At 37.4% G+C, this 18266-nt stretch overlaps 1 protein-coding gene across 5 annotated transcripts in view; it reads right to left on the bottom strand.

The window, feature by feature from the left end:
• ZMYM4 (zinc finger MYM-type containing 4) overlaps positions 1 to 18266 on the bottom strand; it is a 146684-nt gene that overhangs the window by 85796 nt on the left and 42622 nt on the right. The gene's annotated exons all lie outside the window — the stretch shown is intronic.

Here is an 18266-nt window from a genome sequence, read left to right as displayed (position 1 = left end):
AAGCTGTAATTTTCAACCCAAAGTATACAAAATCACAAGATAAACAAAATACTGCCAAGTAGACTAGAATATAATTTATAATGAATAAAATAAACTCTCACGTGAAAACCCCCAAACCAAAAACAAAGAGACAAATACATGCCCTAATATAAACTTATTTTTAAATCACTTTTGCAGCACAAAATATAGTCCTATGTATTTATAATAATAATAATAAAGACAGCCAACACTTACTGAGAACTTACTAACACTGATAACTATATAAAACTTCTAATCAAAATTAAACAGAACAATCAGCATCAAATAGGTTTTTAGCTGTCCTTCAAAAGAAAGTTAGTCCTGTTATAGAAATGGTTCCTATTTCGGTATGTTAGGGCCTAGGACAGAAGCAGAACCAAGTCTGAGGTAATTTTGGATCTTTAAAACACAGGTGCAGGGGGAATGGTAACTGGCTCAGTAGAGAATGCAATCTCCAGGTCATGAGTTTGAACCCTACGATGGGTGTAGAGATTAGTTTAAAAAAATGTGTACACACACACACACACACACACACACACACACACATATGTATATGTGTATGTATAAATAAAAAAAATAAATAGGGGCACCTGGGTGGCTCAGGCTCAGATGGTTAAGCCCCCAACTCTTGGTTTCAACTCAGGTCATGATCTCACAGTTCATGAGTTCAAGCCCCACGCCAAGCTCTACACTGACAAGAGTGGAGCCTGCTTGGGACTCTGTCTCCCTCTCGGCCCTCCCCTGCTCTCTCTTTCTCTCTCAAAAATAAATAAATATTCTTTAAAAATAAAATATAAATAAATAAATAAGACAGAAATGGGGGGGGAGGGGGGAATGGAGTACAGCAAAAGCAACTCTATCCAGGAGCTAGAAACACTCACATGCTCCACCCCTAGTATGTAAAGAGCTCCTCATTTTGGCAAGTGTGAGCATTCCAGCCTCATGCTTTCCCACCTACTTCTCATCAAAGAGACAAGAACACAAGGAAGGCTGCTTCTTGATAAACCTTACCCACTAAAAGCCAGAGTATGTCTCCCCATTCAAGGAGAAACTTTTAAGGAAAAAACAACCACCTAGATACCTATGTAACTATAGAGGAAACACAACAGCTGGCTATAGTAATTAACAGTATCTGAGGATGCCTGGGTGGCTCAGTCATTGAGCATCTGACTTAGGCTCAGGTCATGATCTCACATTTCTTGAGTTCAAGTCCCACTTCGAGTGAGTCTCACATCTCTCCTCTCTTCGCTCACTTGCACCCTCTCTCTCTCTCAAAAAAAAAAAAAAATAGGATCTGATATGTATAAATGTAAAGAGACAACCAATGACCCCCAGGTTTCTGAAATAAACCGTGTGAAGGAGAAAGTTCAAGGTGAATAAACAGAACCACTCAGAAGGCAACAATTTACAGAAAGAAAACTTCTTTTTTTTTTTTTTTTTTTTTTTTAATTTTTTTTTCAACGTTTATTTATTTTTGGGACAGAGAGAGACAGAGCATGAACGGGGGAGGGGCAGAGAGAGAGGGAGACACAGAATCGGAAACAGGCTCCAGGCTCTGAGCCATCAGTCCAGAGCCTGACGCGGGGCTCGAACTCCCGGACCGCGAGATCGTGACCTGGCTGAAGTCGGACGGTTAACCGACTGCGCCACCCAGGCGCCCCGAAAGAAAACTTCTAAAAAGTATTTTAAGTGGTATCTGAAATATGAGAGGATAGAGATGCAAAAAAAGAAAAAAAAACACCAAAAACCAAGAAAAGAAGACAAGAGACAGGAAAATGACTACAAAAATTAAAATTTTATTGGAAAGGGTAGTGATAAAATTCTCAGGTGGAAAAACAAACAAAAATAAATATAACAAAGTCAAAAAGCTAGAAAAGATATTCTATATGATGCCCTGTTAAGACTGAACTAGCAGGGAGGCACCTGGATGGCTCGGTCGGTTAAGCTTTTTTGACTTTGGCTCAGGCCATGATCTCACAGTTCATGAGTTTGAGCCCTCCATCGGGCTCTGTGCTGACAGCTCAGAGCCTGGAGCCTGTTTCAGATTGTCTGTCTGTCTGTCTGTCTCTCTCTCTCTCTCTCTCTCTACCCCTCCCTGGCTCGCACTCTCTCTCAAAACTAAATAAACATTAAAAAAAATTTTTTTTTTTTAAAAAAGACTGAACCAGCAGGTCAAAGAGCAATCTCAAAGGCATCCCAAAGGAGAGAACAATGGAAAGGTGAAATGATAGAAGAAAATTTTCCTAAAAAACTATTTGAGACTGAAAGGGCCCACCATCTCCAAGAGGATATGGAAAAAAGATACATCCTGGTGAAATTTCAGAATTTCAAACAAAAACTGATGAGGAATAAAAAGAATTATAGCCTACGTGATTCATAAAACACATTAAACATACTGACTTCAACCATATAAAAATGAAAAAGAAAGCAAAACAGTAAAGGCCAACCAACCACCCAACAAGTTATGCTCCAGAATAAAAGAGAAATTGGGACATGTGACTTGGCAAGCCAAAGATTGAAATAGTACTTGCCTGCACTGAGGGGATCCCAAGTGTTTAAAGATAATGTACATTTTGTACAATACCACCCTGGACACTTTGCATGCACAGCCAAAGAAACTATAATCTTACTCAATGATAGAAAATAAAAATATAGTAGTGACATTACCAAGGGTGACATACCTATACTTTATGGGTGACTTAAAGAGATTTTCTAAGGTAATTTGGATTATGTACCACTTCATTTTGTGAGCTGATTATAAAACCCAAGAAGGGATAATACAATATTATAATTTAGTCTCCTAACTAAGATAAGACTGTGTTCTATAAGAAACAAGAATCAAGCTGATACCATACTTCTCTGCAAGATGAACACAAAAGATAAATGATTTTCACATTCTAAAAGGAAAAAAAAAACCTTGGAATTTAGACCAAATTTTATTATGAAAAATATATAACAAAATGGAAATTAAGTACACTAATTAAAATTATACTGGACATGAGAAACAGGAGCCAACGGATTATGACGCCAAAGAAATGAAAACAATGGAAAGAACATAAGAAGACACTTCAGAAGACACTCTTTTGCAAGGCAAAAATTCTAGGATTCAGTGATCTTCTCTATGGCTCAGAACAAAACCTTTGTTTTCTTACTCCCCCCTCTCCCTCCCTCTCAAACAGAAAACAAAAACAAAGACTAAATATATTGCCACTGATGCCAAACAATTTATAGGTTTGTTTACAACAGATACAGTATCGGTCAGCAAGTCCTTTGTTGACAATGGGTACACATTTCAAAACCATAGGACAAAATGGATTAGTGCCCACCTAAGACTAAGGAGAGAGATCTGAGAATACTGCTAATGAGTAAAGGATTGCTTTCTTTTTTTTTAATAATGAAGTATAGCTGACACATGATGCTATTATTAGCTTCAGGTGTACAACACAGTGATTCAACAACTCTAAGTTATACATTATGCTATTCTCAGCATAAGTGTAGCTATTGAAGTCAATAATATGATACTTTTAAATTCCTACTAACTGTATTCTGTTGGCTGTACCTTTCATCTCTATGACTTATTCATTCCACAACTGGAAGCCTGTACCTCCAGCTCCCCTTCACTGCTTTTTCCCAACTCCACCCCCTCTGACAATCACCAGTTTGTACTCTGTGTTTATGGGTCTGTTTCTTTTTGTTTGTTCATTTGTTTTATCAGATTCCACACATTAAGTGGGGTGCCTGGGTGGCTCAGTCAGTTAAGTGTCTGAATCTGGATTTCGGCTCAGGTCATGATCTCACAGTTTGTGAGATGGAACCCTGTATTGGGCTCTGCGCCATCAGCTACTTGGCATTCTCTCTACCTCTCCCAAACTTGTGTACACACGTGCTCTTTCTGTCAAAATATATAAACTTTAAAAAAAAGATTCCACATGTAGGTGAAATCCTATGGTATTTGTCTTTCTCAGACATATTTCACTTAGAATACTCTCTAGGTCCTTCCATGTTGTCACAAAATGGCAAGATCTCATTCTTTCCTACAGCTGAGTAATATTCCATTGTGTATGTATACATCTTCTTTATCCACTCAACTATCAACGGACATTAAGGTTGCTTCCATATCTTGGCTACTGTAAATATGCTGCAATAGACATAAGGTACATATATCTTCTCAAAGTAGTGTTTTCATTTTCTTTGGGTGAAGACCCAGTAGTGGAATTACTAGATCCCATGGTACTTCTATTTTGAGTTTTCTGAGGAACCTCTATATTGTTTTCCAGAGTGGCTGCACCAATTTACATCCCCAAAAACAGTGCACAAGGGTTCCTTTTCCTCCACAACCTCACCAATGCTTGTTTCTTGTGTGTTTTATTTCAGCCATTCTGACAGGTGTGAGGTAATATCTCATTGTAATTTTGATTTGTGTTTCCCTTGTGATTAGTGATATTGTGTATCTTTTTGTGGGTCTGGTTGGCTATTTGTATGTCTTTAGAAAAATGTTCAGGTCCTCTGTCCATTTTTTAATCGAATTATTTGTTTTTGTTTTTTCATGTTGTTATATAAGTTCGTTATATATCAGAGGTATTAACCCTTGTCAGGTATATCATATATAATAAATTCTCCCATTCACTGGTGTCTTTTCATTTTGTTTGTTTCCTTCACTGTGCAAAAAGCTTCTTATTTTGGTGTGTTTTATTTTTGTTTCCCTTTTCTGAAGAGACACATCTAGAAAAATGTTGCTAGGGTCTAAGTCAGAGATTACTGCTTATACTTTCTTCTAGGAGTTTTATGGTTTCAGGTCTCACGTTTAGGTCCTTAATTCATTTTGAGTTTATTTTTGTGTATGGTGAAAGAAAGTGGTACAGTTTCATCTTTTTGCATGTAGCTGTCCAGTTTTCCCGGCACCATTAATCTAAGAAACTTTTTTCCCCCATTGTATATTGTTGCTTGCTTTGTCATAGGTTAACTCACCAAAGTGTAGACTGGTTTCTGGACTCTATTTTGTTCCACTGACCTATGGGTCTATTTTTGTGCCAGTAGCATACTGTTTTACTACAGCTTTGTAGTAGATCTGGGTACAGGGCTTCCTTTTCCAGGTGATGAAAATGTTCTAAAATTGATTCTGGCTGCACAATTATGAAAATATTAAAAACCACTGAATTGTGTGACTACTCAACAATGTGCAGGCAGGTAACATTAACACTGCTTTCAATTAAATGACAGGCAGGACTCCAAAACACCTATCTGGCCTATAATCTCACCAACTGGTTAACAAAAAATTTAGACAAAACACTTAGTTTTGTGATAATATAATGGTTTCACTAAACGTGTTTTCAGTGCTTCTTGTCCAATCAGTATATTTACAAATAAGAAATTAAATCTAAGCAGTCACAAATTTACCTTTGAAATTAATGACCTACTAGTCAGCCCTCAGGTTTCATGAAAGATTTAACTGAATTCAAAAGCCAAGCCAATTTTATTTTTAAGAGTCTGTAATAACTATTATATATATGCAAGGATTTTCTCAATACTATGAAACCAAAATTAAACCAAATGAAACCAATGAAACGAAAAATCAAAAAAATAAATTAACATGCGTGGTACTGACAAAAAAAAATACCAGTTCCTTTTTAGTTGTTAAAATAGTCTTGTGGGTTCTGCCCATTAACTTTAAAACATGTAACCATTAGGGGCGCATGGGTAGCTCAGTCCATCAAGCGTCCAACTTCAGCTCAGGTCATGATCTCATGGTCTAAGGGTTCAAACCCTGCATCAGGCTCTGTGCTGTCAGCTCGGAGCCTGGAGCCTACTTCGGATTCTGTGTCTCCTTCTCGCTCTGCCCCAGCCCCACTTGTGCTCTGTCTCTCTCTGTCTCTCAAAAATAAATGTAAAATTAAAAAAAAATTTTTTTAAGAAAAATAAATAAATAAAAGAAAACCTCTGGGCAAATGACTCAGACCCCTGTATTCCAAAAATTAAGCACTGGGGATAAAGTACATTTTTACTTATAAAACAAAATACTCACATTCCCTAACCCTGGAAAGAGAAAAAAATTCCAAATATACTGTGAATTGGCAAGCATACCACCCACACCCACCTGCAAAAAAAAAAAAAAAAAAAAAATCACAATAGCCAAATCAATAAATTTAATTTTTAAAAAGTTAATGTCCTTGGGGTGCCTGGGTGGCTCAGTCAGTTGAGCCTCTGACTTCGGCTCAGGTCATGATCTCGCAGTCTGTGAGTTTGAGCCCCGCGTCGGGCTCTGTGCTGACCGCTCAGAGCCTGAAGCCTGTTTCGGATTCTGTGTCTCCCTCTCTCTCTGACCCTCCCCCATTCATGCTCTGTCTCAAAAATAAGTAAACATTAAAAAAAAATTAAAAAAAAAAAAGTTAATGTCCAATTTTCTATCCTTCATAATGACATAACTGATAGGATAAACACAATACCATAACGTACATGAGGACAGAATGACTAATACCATAAACATTCTCCAACTGATTTTAATATTTGAGAGTTTATGTGATAACTTTAATAATTTGAGAGTTTATATGATAAACTTATTCAATGACAACTAAGTAACAAACCAAGAGCTCTAAAACTGTTTAGGGAACTGAGGCAAGGTTTTCAATAATTAAGTAGAGACTGGGGCGCCTGAGTGGCTCAGTCGGTTGGGCGTCTGACTTCAGCTCAGGTCATGATCTCGTGGTTTATGGGTTTGAGCTCCATGTCGGTCTCTGTTCTGAGAGAACAGAGCCCCAACACCCTAAAAGTCAAATGAGAACTCCCAAAATTAGAGGTTTTCCCCCATTTCTTTCAACTGGTCAATAGTAAGAACCTTCATTTCTATTTCTAAAACATCTTAGTGTTTGAGATAAATCTCTACCATGATGAGCTATCCGATATAAGAGGTCAGGAAAAGCAAAGGAACTGCTCCTTATTTTAAGATCTGAAGGATGACTAAGAATCAAAACAGGTGAAAAGGGGGGTGCCCAGGTGGCTCAGCTGGAAGAGCATGTGACTCGATCTTGGGATTGTATTTTGAGTCCGAGCCCTGTGTTCGGTGTATAGACTACTAAAAAACAAAAATAAGTTAACTTTAAAATAGGTGAAAGTGGAAGGGAAGATTCAAGAAAAGAACAACTAATGTTCAAGGTTCTTAGCAGGAACAAGAAGAAAGAATCCTAGAAATAGAAAGGCTAGGTGAATTAATAGAATTCTGTGAGTAAAGCAGGCCAGACTGTAAGATAAAGCTCATGACATGTATGGAACCAGAAAAGACCCCGACTAGCCAAACAAATCTTGAAAAAGAAAACCAAAGTAGGAGGCAACACAATCCCAGACTTCGGGCTGTATTACAAAGCTGTAATCATCAAGACAGTATGGTACTGGCACAAAAACAGACACTCAGATCAATGGAACAGAATAGAGAATCCAGAAATGGACCCACAAACGTATGGCCAACTAATCTCTGACAAAGCAAGAAAGAATATCCAATGGAATAAAGACAGTCTCTTCAGCAAGTGGGGCTGGGAAAACTGGACAGCGGCATGCAGAAAAATGAACCTGGACCACTTTCTTACATCATACACAAAAATAAACTCAAAATGGATGAAAGACCTAAATGTAAGACAGGAAGCCATCAAAATCCTCGAGGAGAAAGCAGGCAAAAACCTCTTTGCCCTTGGCCGCAGCAACTTCTTACTCAACACGTCGCCGGAGGCAAGGGAAACACAAGCAAAAATGAACTACTGGGACCTCATCAAAATAAAAAGCTTCTGCACGGTAAAGGAAACAATCAGCAAAACTAAAAGGCAACTGACGGAATGGGAGAAGATATTTGCAAATGACATATCAGATAAAGGGTTAATATCCAAAATCTACAAAGAATTTATCAAACTCAACACCCAAAAAACAAATAATCCAGTGAACAGATGGGCAAAAGACGTGAATAGACACTTCTCCAAAGACATCCAGATGGCCAAACGACACATGAAAAAATGCTCAACATCACTTATCATCAGGGAAGTAAATACAAATCAAAACCACAATGAGATACCACCTCACGCCCTTCAGAAAGGCTAACATTAACAACTCAGGCAACAACAGATGTTGGCGAGGATGTGGAAAGAGAGGATCTCTTTTGCACTGCTGGTGGGAATGCAAACTGATGCAGCCACTCTAGAAAACAGTATGTAAGTTCCTCAAAAAATTAAAAATAGAACTACTCTACAATTGCTCTACTAGGTATTTATCCAAGGGATACAGGTATGCTGTTTCAAAGGGGCACAGGCACCCCAATGTTTATATAGCAGCAGTATCAACAATAGCCAAAGTATGGAAAGAGCCCGAATGTCCATCAATGGATGAATGGATAAAGATGTGGGGTGTGTGTGTGTGTGTATGGAGTATTACTCGGCAATCAAAAAGAATGAAATCTTGCCATTTGCAACTACGTGCATGGAACTGGAGGGTATTATGCTAAGTGAAATTAGTCGGTCAGAGAAAGACAAATTATCATTATAACTTCACTCATATGAGGACTTTGAGACAAAACAGATGAACATAAGGGAAGGGAAGCAAAAATAATATAAAAACAGGGATGGGGACAAAACATAAGAGACTCTTAAATATGGAGAACAGGGGCGCCTGGGTGGCGCAGTCAGTTAAGCGTCCGACTTCAGCCAGGTCACGATCTCGCGGTCCGTGAGTTCGAGCCCCGCGTCAGGCTCTGGGCTGATGGCTCAGAGCCTGGAGCCTGTTTCCGATTCTGTGTCTCCCTCTCTCTCTGCCCCTCCCCCGTTCATGCTCTGTCTCTCTCTGTCCCAAAAATAAATAAATTTAAAAAAAAAAATAAAAAATAAATAAATAAATAAATAAATAAATAAATATGGAGAACAAACAGAGGGTTACTGGAGGGGTTGTGGGAGGGGGGATGGGCTAAATGGGTAAGGGGCATTAAGGCATCCACTGCTGAAATCACTGTTGCACTATATGCTTAAATAAAATAAAAATAAAATTTAAAAATAATAATAATAAAGCTAATGACAAATCATAGGCCAAACACTGCAGGACATTCTTAATACACAGGGTGACCACATATTCCAGTTAGCTGAAAAGCACCTCTATTTACACCTATCATATCCATGTAATTGTTAATGTGCTCCCCTTTGCTCTCAAAACTGTCTCAGCTTCTCAGTTTTGTCACCCCTAAGTATTAGTCATGTTTAGATACTAACTTTATCCTAAGAAAAACCACTGAAGGAGATGGCAGGAAACAATTCCTGTGGCTATAGAATAAAAGTCATTTCTCACTCCCACCCAAAGTTCTAATCATACCATTCTCCTATAGTTTTCTCCCTACTGGGAATAAACGTCTACCTGATGAAATGCCACTGCTTCTTCAAAGTGTAGCTCTTCAGGGAGTACTTTTCTGACAACCCATTTAGAATTCATGACTCCTCTGTAGCACTTAGATTTAATTTCATTTACAGTCACTTGTGGCACAGTTAACTTATGTATATGTATTACCTTCTAGATAAATCTTTTTTCATCCTGGGATACCAACAGACCCTACCATATTGTATGGACTTATTGTAATGTATTAGCTCTTTTTTATTAACTGAATGCCATAATTTTCCACTTCTCAATATCTGTTATGCAAAACCTGAAAGATGAACTAAGATAAAAAGACTCCTGTGACCAAATAAATATAGCAAATACACATCTCTTTTCAGTGTAACAATACTTGTTAATTTACTAATTTCTTTTTTTTTAAGTTTATTTATTTATTTTTTGAGAGAGAGAGGGCACATGCAAGCAAGGGAGGAGCAGAGAAAGAGGGAGAGAATCCCAAGCAGGCTCAGTGCTGTCAGCATGGAGCACGATGCGGGGCTCCATCTCACAAACCGTGAAATCGTGACCTGAGTTAAGCATCAAGAGTCACATGCTTAACTGACTGAGCTACCCCATGCCCCTTAATTTCTAACTAAAGAAACCTGTACTGCTTTGTTTTGCCCATCGTTTTCCAAATGTACTTTGACCACAGAACCCTTTAGAAGGATAACACTAACATATTACAGCACAACTGTGGGAAATGAGCCTAACTGCTGCTAGCATTAGAAGTTTGTATATTTCTATGCACTTTAATACAAGATCATTTTTTAATTAAGTAATACACTCCAAAATAACAGTTTTTACGTTTTTTTCTTTAATCTTGCCATTTGACCATCTGCAGTTTTCACACCTATTGTATGAGGACTTTTCCACTTCATAGTTTAACAAATACATAAAACAGAATGTAATTATTTAACGTGCTAAAGAATATTTCTCTCAAATTATCAGCTAAATTTAATAAAGAAATGTTAAAGACAGTAAATACTCCATTCCTAATACTCTCTTCCTTCTAAACATCTCCTTCTACCACTAATCAATCACAGCAATCTTTCCATAAAATATAAACATGTTATCAGAATTGTTCTCAATTCAAAATTCAGGTGTCCTTAATAGTCAATTGAAATTGGCAGGCAAGATCAATATTTACTACTTAATTACCATTAAAGTGGTAATATTACCAATATCATACCTTGCTCTAGAAGTACTAGTCAATGCAATCAGAAAAAAAAATGTAAAGTGTAAAATAGTAAAAAGCAAACAAAGTTATTTACAATTCGCTTGTCTACTTGAAAAGTACAAGATAGCAGAAAACGTTTTAGGAATCAGAATACAGGTCAATAGAGTAACTCTTTACAAGACTGAACATTCAAGAAATCAGTAGCATTCCTGAGAAACAACAACAATTAGTTAAAATATAACAGAAAAAAAAGGATCCAATTTACAATAATGACATATAAAATATCATAAGAATAAACTTTGAGAAATGTATAAAATCATTATTTAAAAACTTACAAAATTTTCTGGAGAATAAACAGGTGATATACCATTTTTACCAAAGGGGAAAAAAAAATCAATACTATGAAGAATACAATTTCCTCACAAAAAAGAGTGGGGTGAATAGAACTAAACAAAACAATCATCAAGTACATCTGGAAAAATAAAGATAAAAAGAATATCAAACAAAATGTTGAATTATATTAGTAACAAGAAGAAAAATGTGCCCTACCATATATCAAAGGTACAATAACTAAAATATGGGGTACTGGCATGGCAATTAATAGCTTAATGAAACAATAGAAAACACAAAGTCCCAAGTATACTTAAGAATTAGACTATAACCAGTAACCACTTTGGAGGAGAAATCTTGGATCACTACCTCATACTTTACACCAAAATAAATTCCAGATAGATTATAGACAAACTGGCAAAATAAATTCCAGATAGATTACAGACAAATTGGAAAAAATGAAAACAATAGAAGACACGAAAATCTTTTAACCAGAAAAAGAAACAAATCCTTATGTGACCTTGATGACACTAAAAACAGAAATTGGAGAGATGCCCAGGTGGCTCAGTGGGTTAAGAGTCTGACTCCGACTCAGGTCATGATCTCTCGGTTCGGGAGTTCGAGCCCAGTATCCAGCTCCATGCTGACAGCTCAGAGCCTGGAACCTGCTTCAGATCTCCTGTCTCCCTTTCTCTGTGCCCCTCCCCCGCTGGTGCACTCACTCTCTCTCTCTCTCTCTCTCAAAAATGAATAAACATTAAAAAAAAAAAACTGGAAAAACTTAAAGACAATCTGGGGGGAAGTATGTATTAATAATATTACAATGTTAATATCCTACTTATAAAGCAGTCTTAGACTCTATTAGCAGCATCCTAATAAAAAATGACTGAAGACCAGAAATAAGCACAAAACATTCAATCTCACCTGAAGTCAAAACTAAAATAAAATCCCATTTTCTCTCAGATCAGCAAAAATACAAACAAAAGGACAAATAGAAATTCCCCTCCAATTTTTTTAAACCTAAATATATCTAGGAAATTTCTCATTAAGCAGAGACTTAATTCACTTTTTAGTCACTACATAATCTTTTGTTATATTATAGTAATGGACATTTAGGTTGCTTTGAGCCTCTTTTTCAAATGCAGTATTATAGCTGTCATCTTTATACATATAAACTGGCTTGTGTGTGTGTGTGTGTGTGTGTGTGTGTGTGTGTATGTATAATCAGTTCCTAAAAGTGGAATGAGATTAAAGGGCATAGGTGAATATGGTAAATTTTTAATAGATGTTACTCAGTTGCACACTAAAGCATTCCACCAATATATACAAATACCAATAGGGTGAGTCCCTGTTTCTTTTTTTTAAAGGTTTATTTATTTTTAAAATGTTTATTTATATTTGAGAAAGAGACCGAGTGCAAGAGAGGGAGGAGCAGAGAGAGGGAGACACAGAATCTGAAGCAGGCTCCAGGCTCCAAGCTGTCTGCACAGAGCCTGACATGGGGCTCGAGCTCACAAACCACGAGATCATCACCTTGGCCAAAGTTGGACGCGTAACGGACTGAGCCAACCAGGTGCCCCCAAAGGTTTCTTTATTCTTGAGAGAGAGTGCAAGCAGGGTACGGGCAGAGAGAGGGAGGGACAAAGGATCCAAAGTGGGCTCTGCGATGACAGCAGCCACCCCAGTGTGGGGCTCAAACTCACAAACCATGATATCATGACCTGAGTTGAAGTCAGACACTCAATTGACTGACCTACCTGTGCCCGGTTCCTGTTTCTTAAGAACTTCTCCACCGGGGTGCCAGGGTGGCTGGGTCGGTTAAATGTCTGACTCTCTATCTTGGCTCAGGTAATGATATACATACATATACATACAAAGAGCTCTGAAAAAGTCTCCCTAGAAAAATGTCCAAACTTCTGACTCTGCAAAATCTGGCCCTACCTTCCTCTACTGCTTCACCTTTTCCTACCTGCATGTTCTCACTGCATCTTCATCCCCAAAGCAAATGCTCTAGTTCTTACTAGATGACCAGTAATTACTAGATGTATTACTGTATTACCAGTATTACTAGATGACCAGAACTAAATGACCAGTAGCTCACCCAATCTTTCAGGTACTTTCATGCCTCTGAACCATTATACACAGTGCTTCAGCTTTTCCAGTCATATTTCAATAGTAAACACCTATTCAGCTTTCATGACTGAGCTAAAGTTACAAATCTTAATGATGTCATAATCTCACACAATGCACATACACCCAACTTTCTTTTTTTTTTTTTTTTAATTTTTTTTTCAACGTTTATTTGTTTTTTGGGGGACAGAGAGAGACAGAGCATGAACGGGGGAGGGGCAGAGAGAGAGGGAGACACAGAATCGGAAACAGGCTCCAGGCTCTGAGCCATCAGCCCAGAGCCTGACGCGGGGCTCGAACTCACGGACCGCGAGATCGTGACCTGGCTGAAGTCGGACGCTTAACCGACTGTGCCACCCAGGCGCCCCTACACCCAACTTTCTAAACAAGAAGAATTCACAACTTTCTTTCCTAGCACTACCACAGTAGATGTATCTATGATAGCAACTATAAAAAATTTACTCTAAAGTTGGGGATGCTATAAGGAATGAAGTAACCATACACCTTTCTGAAGCTATACCATGAAATGTCCCATTCTTTCCGTAGACCTACTGACAAATAACAGGGGTTATACAAACCTGGAGTTTTTACCCCATTTTGGAGACTATCTCAAACAATTCAGTAAAAGTAAACTCTGCTTTTATACAAAATCCTTTAGAATTATACAAAAATTAAAAATAATCTAGTTTCTTTCAACCTAAATGAAATCCAGATTCTAAAGAATTAGGGGGGCGCCTGGGTGGCGCAGTCGGTTAAGCGTCCGACTTCAGCCAGGTCACGATCTCGCGGTCCGGGAGTTCGAGCCCCGCATCAGGCTCTGGGCTGATGGCTCAGAGCCTGGAGCCTGTTTCCGATTCTGTGTCTCCCTCTCTCTCTGCCCCTCCCCCGTTCATGCTCTGTCTCTCTCTGTCCCAAAAATAAATAAAAACGTTGAAAAAAAAATTTAAAAATAAATAAATAAAGAATTAGAGATTCCACATTTCTCAAAGCAGGGAGGTTAAAGTATATCATCGTTTAGAGAGATTTTTTTTGTCTGTTCCATACTGCTGTAAGCCGACCTCCTACTATATAACAGAAGCTCAATAAATGTTTGCTGAATAACAGAATTATCTTTATTACAATAAAAACTTATACACCCTAAGAGTATACTTTAAAAATTACAAGACTCTTTAAGATTAAACAGAAGCTTCAAATATTTTTTTATGCTGGCCCCAGACCTCTCCAAATTAAATGTCCAATCCTCTCCCTTCAACCTGAAATGGTAATGTCTGTCTCTCCCTATTGCTATTCCAATGAACATCTTGTACTTTAACTTTCAAATTTATTCATACTGACAATCTTTATAATCATTTTATCAAGTGAGAAAATATAACAAACTTGTTATGCAAAAAACATATTATTTATACAGGCAGTACTCACTTTGAACTGTAGCACAGAACCATGAAAAAGACCTTGATAGCTGAGCAATCTTATTAATCAAAGGGAAAAAAATCACAATTGTTCTGTAAACTTTAAATTTTTACGTAATATTTAAAAATATTTAAGACCCATTTACTGTCAATTATAGCACAAGAAAATGAAAAATACTGGGTGACTAGTATTTACTATTTTGGAATAGTAAGAACATACGGACATAAAACATAAGAAACCTTGAGAATCAGAATGTTCTGTTTCTTTCGAAAAATACTTACCAAGAGTAAACAGTTCTTGCCTTCTCATTTTCCTCATATAATTTATGACACAGAATAAGCATATTTTCTATGCCTTGGCAAACTGTCTCAATCCTTTCAAAGTTTGGTTCAGGTTCCAACATTTTTATACCCTTTGCCCTATCCATCTTATCAAATATTTCCAAGAGTTTCTTTAATGCAAAATTTTGCTGGAGTCACTTCCTTTGAGATATCTTGATCCTTTCTCCCACAACCTTCCTCATTTGTTGATAAATTCACCTTTACTAACTTCCTAGGGCTTCATACGTATACCGTTCCCTTTATGACCGCTTCACAATCCTATGTCTTTCATCACATTAAGTTATTGATGGGATTGCATTAAAAAACAGACCTATCTGACATTAAATTGTTGGTTACCATAATTACTTGCTCAATTAATCTTTGGAATCTGGGCGCAACATTCATAGAATTATCCCTACCTGCTCTAGCAGCTTCATCCTGGCAGCTGATTCTGAAGAGAAACCAACCTTCACTAGCAATAAAAAGTTCTTCATTCTCTTTGTACTTAATTTGTTTTTATGTAGCAATTAACTTCAACACTTATGAATGCTACCCAAACTGATTTGAGTTCTGTTTCTGTTACAATGTAAAACTGATGATGTTAGGGGCACCTGGGTGGCTCAAGCTGGTTGAGCGTCAGACTCTTGATTTTGGCTTAGTCGCGATTTCACAGGTTTGTGGGTTCAAACCCCATGTTGGGCTCTGCATTGACAGCACAGAGCCTACTTAGGATTCTGTCTCTCCATCTCTCTCTGCTCCTCCCCCATGCTCTCTCTCAAAATAAATAAACTTAAAAAAATTTTTTTTACTAAATAAAATTAATGTTAAAGCAATTTTACCTTGTTTTTCTATTCTTCCCATTTATTCATTCATTCATTCATTCATTCATTCATTCATTCATTCATTCATAGACAGTGCACATATGAGCAGGAGAGGGGTAGAGAGAGAGGGAGAAAGAATCCCAAGCAGGCTCCTCACTGTCAGCACAGAGCCCAACACAGGGATCGATCCCACAAACTGCGAGATCATGACCTGAGCCAAATTCAAAAGTTTGGATGCTTAACCAACTGAGACACCCAGGTGTTCCTTTTTCCAAATTCATACGTACCTTCATGCAGGCCTAGCTCTTATCCTATCTTCACTTGCCTGACACTATTTTCAAATCTTCACGACATCCAATTATTCAGATTTAGTGCTACCACTTTTCATTTCTTTGCTGCACTTCCATCTTTGTTAGTCAATTCTGTTCTTTGATTATGCAGATTATGTCTTTGTAAAATGACAAGGCATTTGTCATCTTTGTAAAATGGCAATTATGATTATGTCCTTTGCAAAATGTCACACAGATTTACCACTGGACGACAAGGAAGTAACACAACTGCATACTATGCTGTCTGTGCAAGAACTGAATTAACAGACACACAGTGACCAATCTCCAACAGACTCTGAGAGAAGTAATGTGACTGGTCACTGATCATGACGGACGTCTGTTAATTACATACTGATTTGTAACTCAAGAGCTAGCACAGACTGAGAGTTCACATACCATGCGAACTGACATCTGAAATGTGCTGTTAGCAGATTGGTATTATTTAACAAAACCATGGCAACAGAAATCCAAGCAAAGTGATGACTAAACAAAGAAAAAAATTTAAGTAGCTACATGTGGGAAAAACTGATGTCAAATACATGATAGGTCTCAAGAAAGGCTGTAAACATCGGTACGTTCCATTCTAGTCACTGATATGCTAAGAATTCATAACAGACTTCAAACAAGAAATGTAATTCCTTTGGGTCTCAAATTCTTCAAACCATATAATTAATGAAATGGGTCTATAAAATCCTAAAAGTTCTCTCCAAACTTTGAAACTTAATGCTAGCAATTCACTTCAAGTAAGGCACAAAGAAGAACTCAAATTGGTATAATGGAGATTGAAAACGTCTTAAGAACACAATAAAAGTAGATTTCATTCTCTCTCTGTAAGTGCATTTCCTAACTAAATAATTTTTTTAATACAATAACAACTCCTTCCTATAAAATAGAATCATATTGGGGCACCTAGGTGGCTTAGTCAATTAAGATCTGACACTTGATTTTGGCTCAGGTCATGATCTCATGGCTTGTGAGATCGAGCCCTGTGGCAGGCTCTGTGCTGACAGCACAGAGTATGCTTGGGATTCTCTCTCTCTCTCCTTCTGCCCCTCTCCCCTTCTTGTATGCTCTCTCTCCCAAAATAAATAAACATTTTAAAATAATAAAAACTAAAATGGAATCAAATCTATCTTCTTTTCACATTGTTATTCATTGAAAAATGTAAATTAAACAAAATAATTATTCCCAATAAAATTGCTTTGACATAAACTAAAAATTAAATAGACTTGACTTCTCCATAAAAATAAGACTCTCAATCTAGTGTAGACATACTTAGCATTTCTGACTCATATTTCATGTGCTACCAGCATGCTTTATTAGTAGTGTTTCTTAAATGCTATACAGAATTGGGGCGCCTGAGTGGCTCAGTTAAGCATCCAACTTCAGCTTAGGTCATGATCTCACAGTTCGTGGGTTTGAGACTCACATCCAGCTCTTTGCTGACAGCTCAGAGCCTGGAGCCTGCTTCAGATTCTGTGTCTCCCTCTCTCTCTGCCCCTTCCCCACTAGCACTCTTTCAAAAATGAATAAAACCGTTAAAAAAATTTTTTTTAATGTTATGTACAATAAAAACCAAAGTTCTAAGTAGAAGCAGTTGAGGTAAGTTGGATTTTACAAATTTATAATTCCATAAAATGAAGCAACTGAGTTAATTTCAAGTTCAGAAATACACTGAACAACTCAGCCATTAGAAATGTATTATTAGGGGGGCACCTTGGTGGCTCAGTCAGCTAAGCGTCTGACTTTGGCTCAGGTCATGATGTCACGGTTTATGAGTTTGAGCCCCACGTTGGCCTCTGTGCTCTCAGTGCTAAGATCCTCTGTCCTCTCCCTCTCTGCAGCACCCCACCTGCTCTCTCTCTCAAAAATAAGTAAAACATTAAAAAAAAAAAACCTGTATTATTAGGGGTGTCCTGCTGGCTCAGTCGGTAAAGCATGCAACTCATGATATTAGGGTCATGAGTTCAAGTCCCATGTTGGGTACTGAGCTTACTTAAAAAGAGTTAAAGTTAAAATTTAAAATAAATAAATAACAAAAGCTTTAAGAAAATTTTTAAAAAAAGAAATGTATTATTAAGACTCACACTTACCAATAAATGGTGTTGGGAAAAGTGGACAACTGCATGCAAAATAATTAAAATGGACCACTATCTTACACCATACAGAAAAATAAATTCAAAATGCATTAAAGACTTGCATGTAAGACCTGAAACCATGAAACTATTGGAAGAAAAATAGACAGTAAGCCCTTGACATCAGTCTTTGTGGTACTTTTCTGGATCAGTATCCTCAGGCAGGGGCAACAAACACATAAAATAAACAAATGGCTATACATCAA

Source organism: Prionailurus bengalensis, chromosome C1 (assembly GCF_016509475.1).
Source record: "Prionailurus bengalensis isolate Pbe53 chromosome C1, Fcat_Pben_1.1_paternal_pri, whole genome shotgun sequence".
In the NCBI taxonomy this organism is placed as follows: Eukaryota; Metazoa; Chordata; class Mammalia; order Carnivora; family Felidae; genus Prionailurus; species Prionailurus bengalensis.
This window is presented reverse-complemented; position numbering and strand designations above follow the sequence as displayed.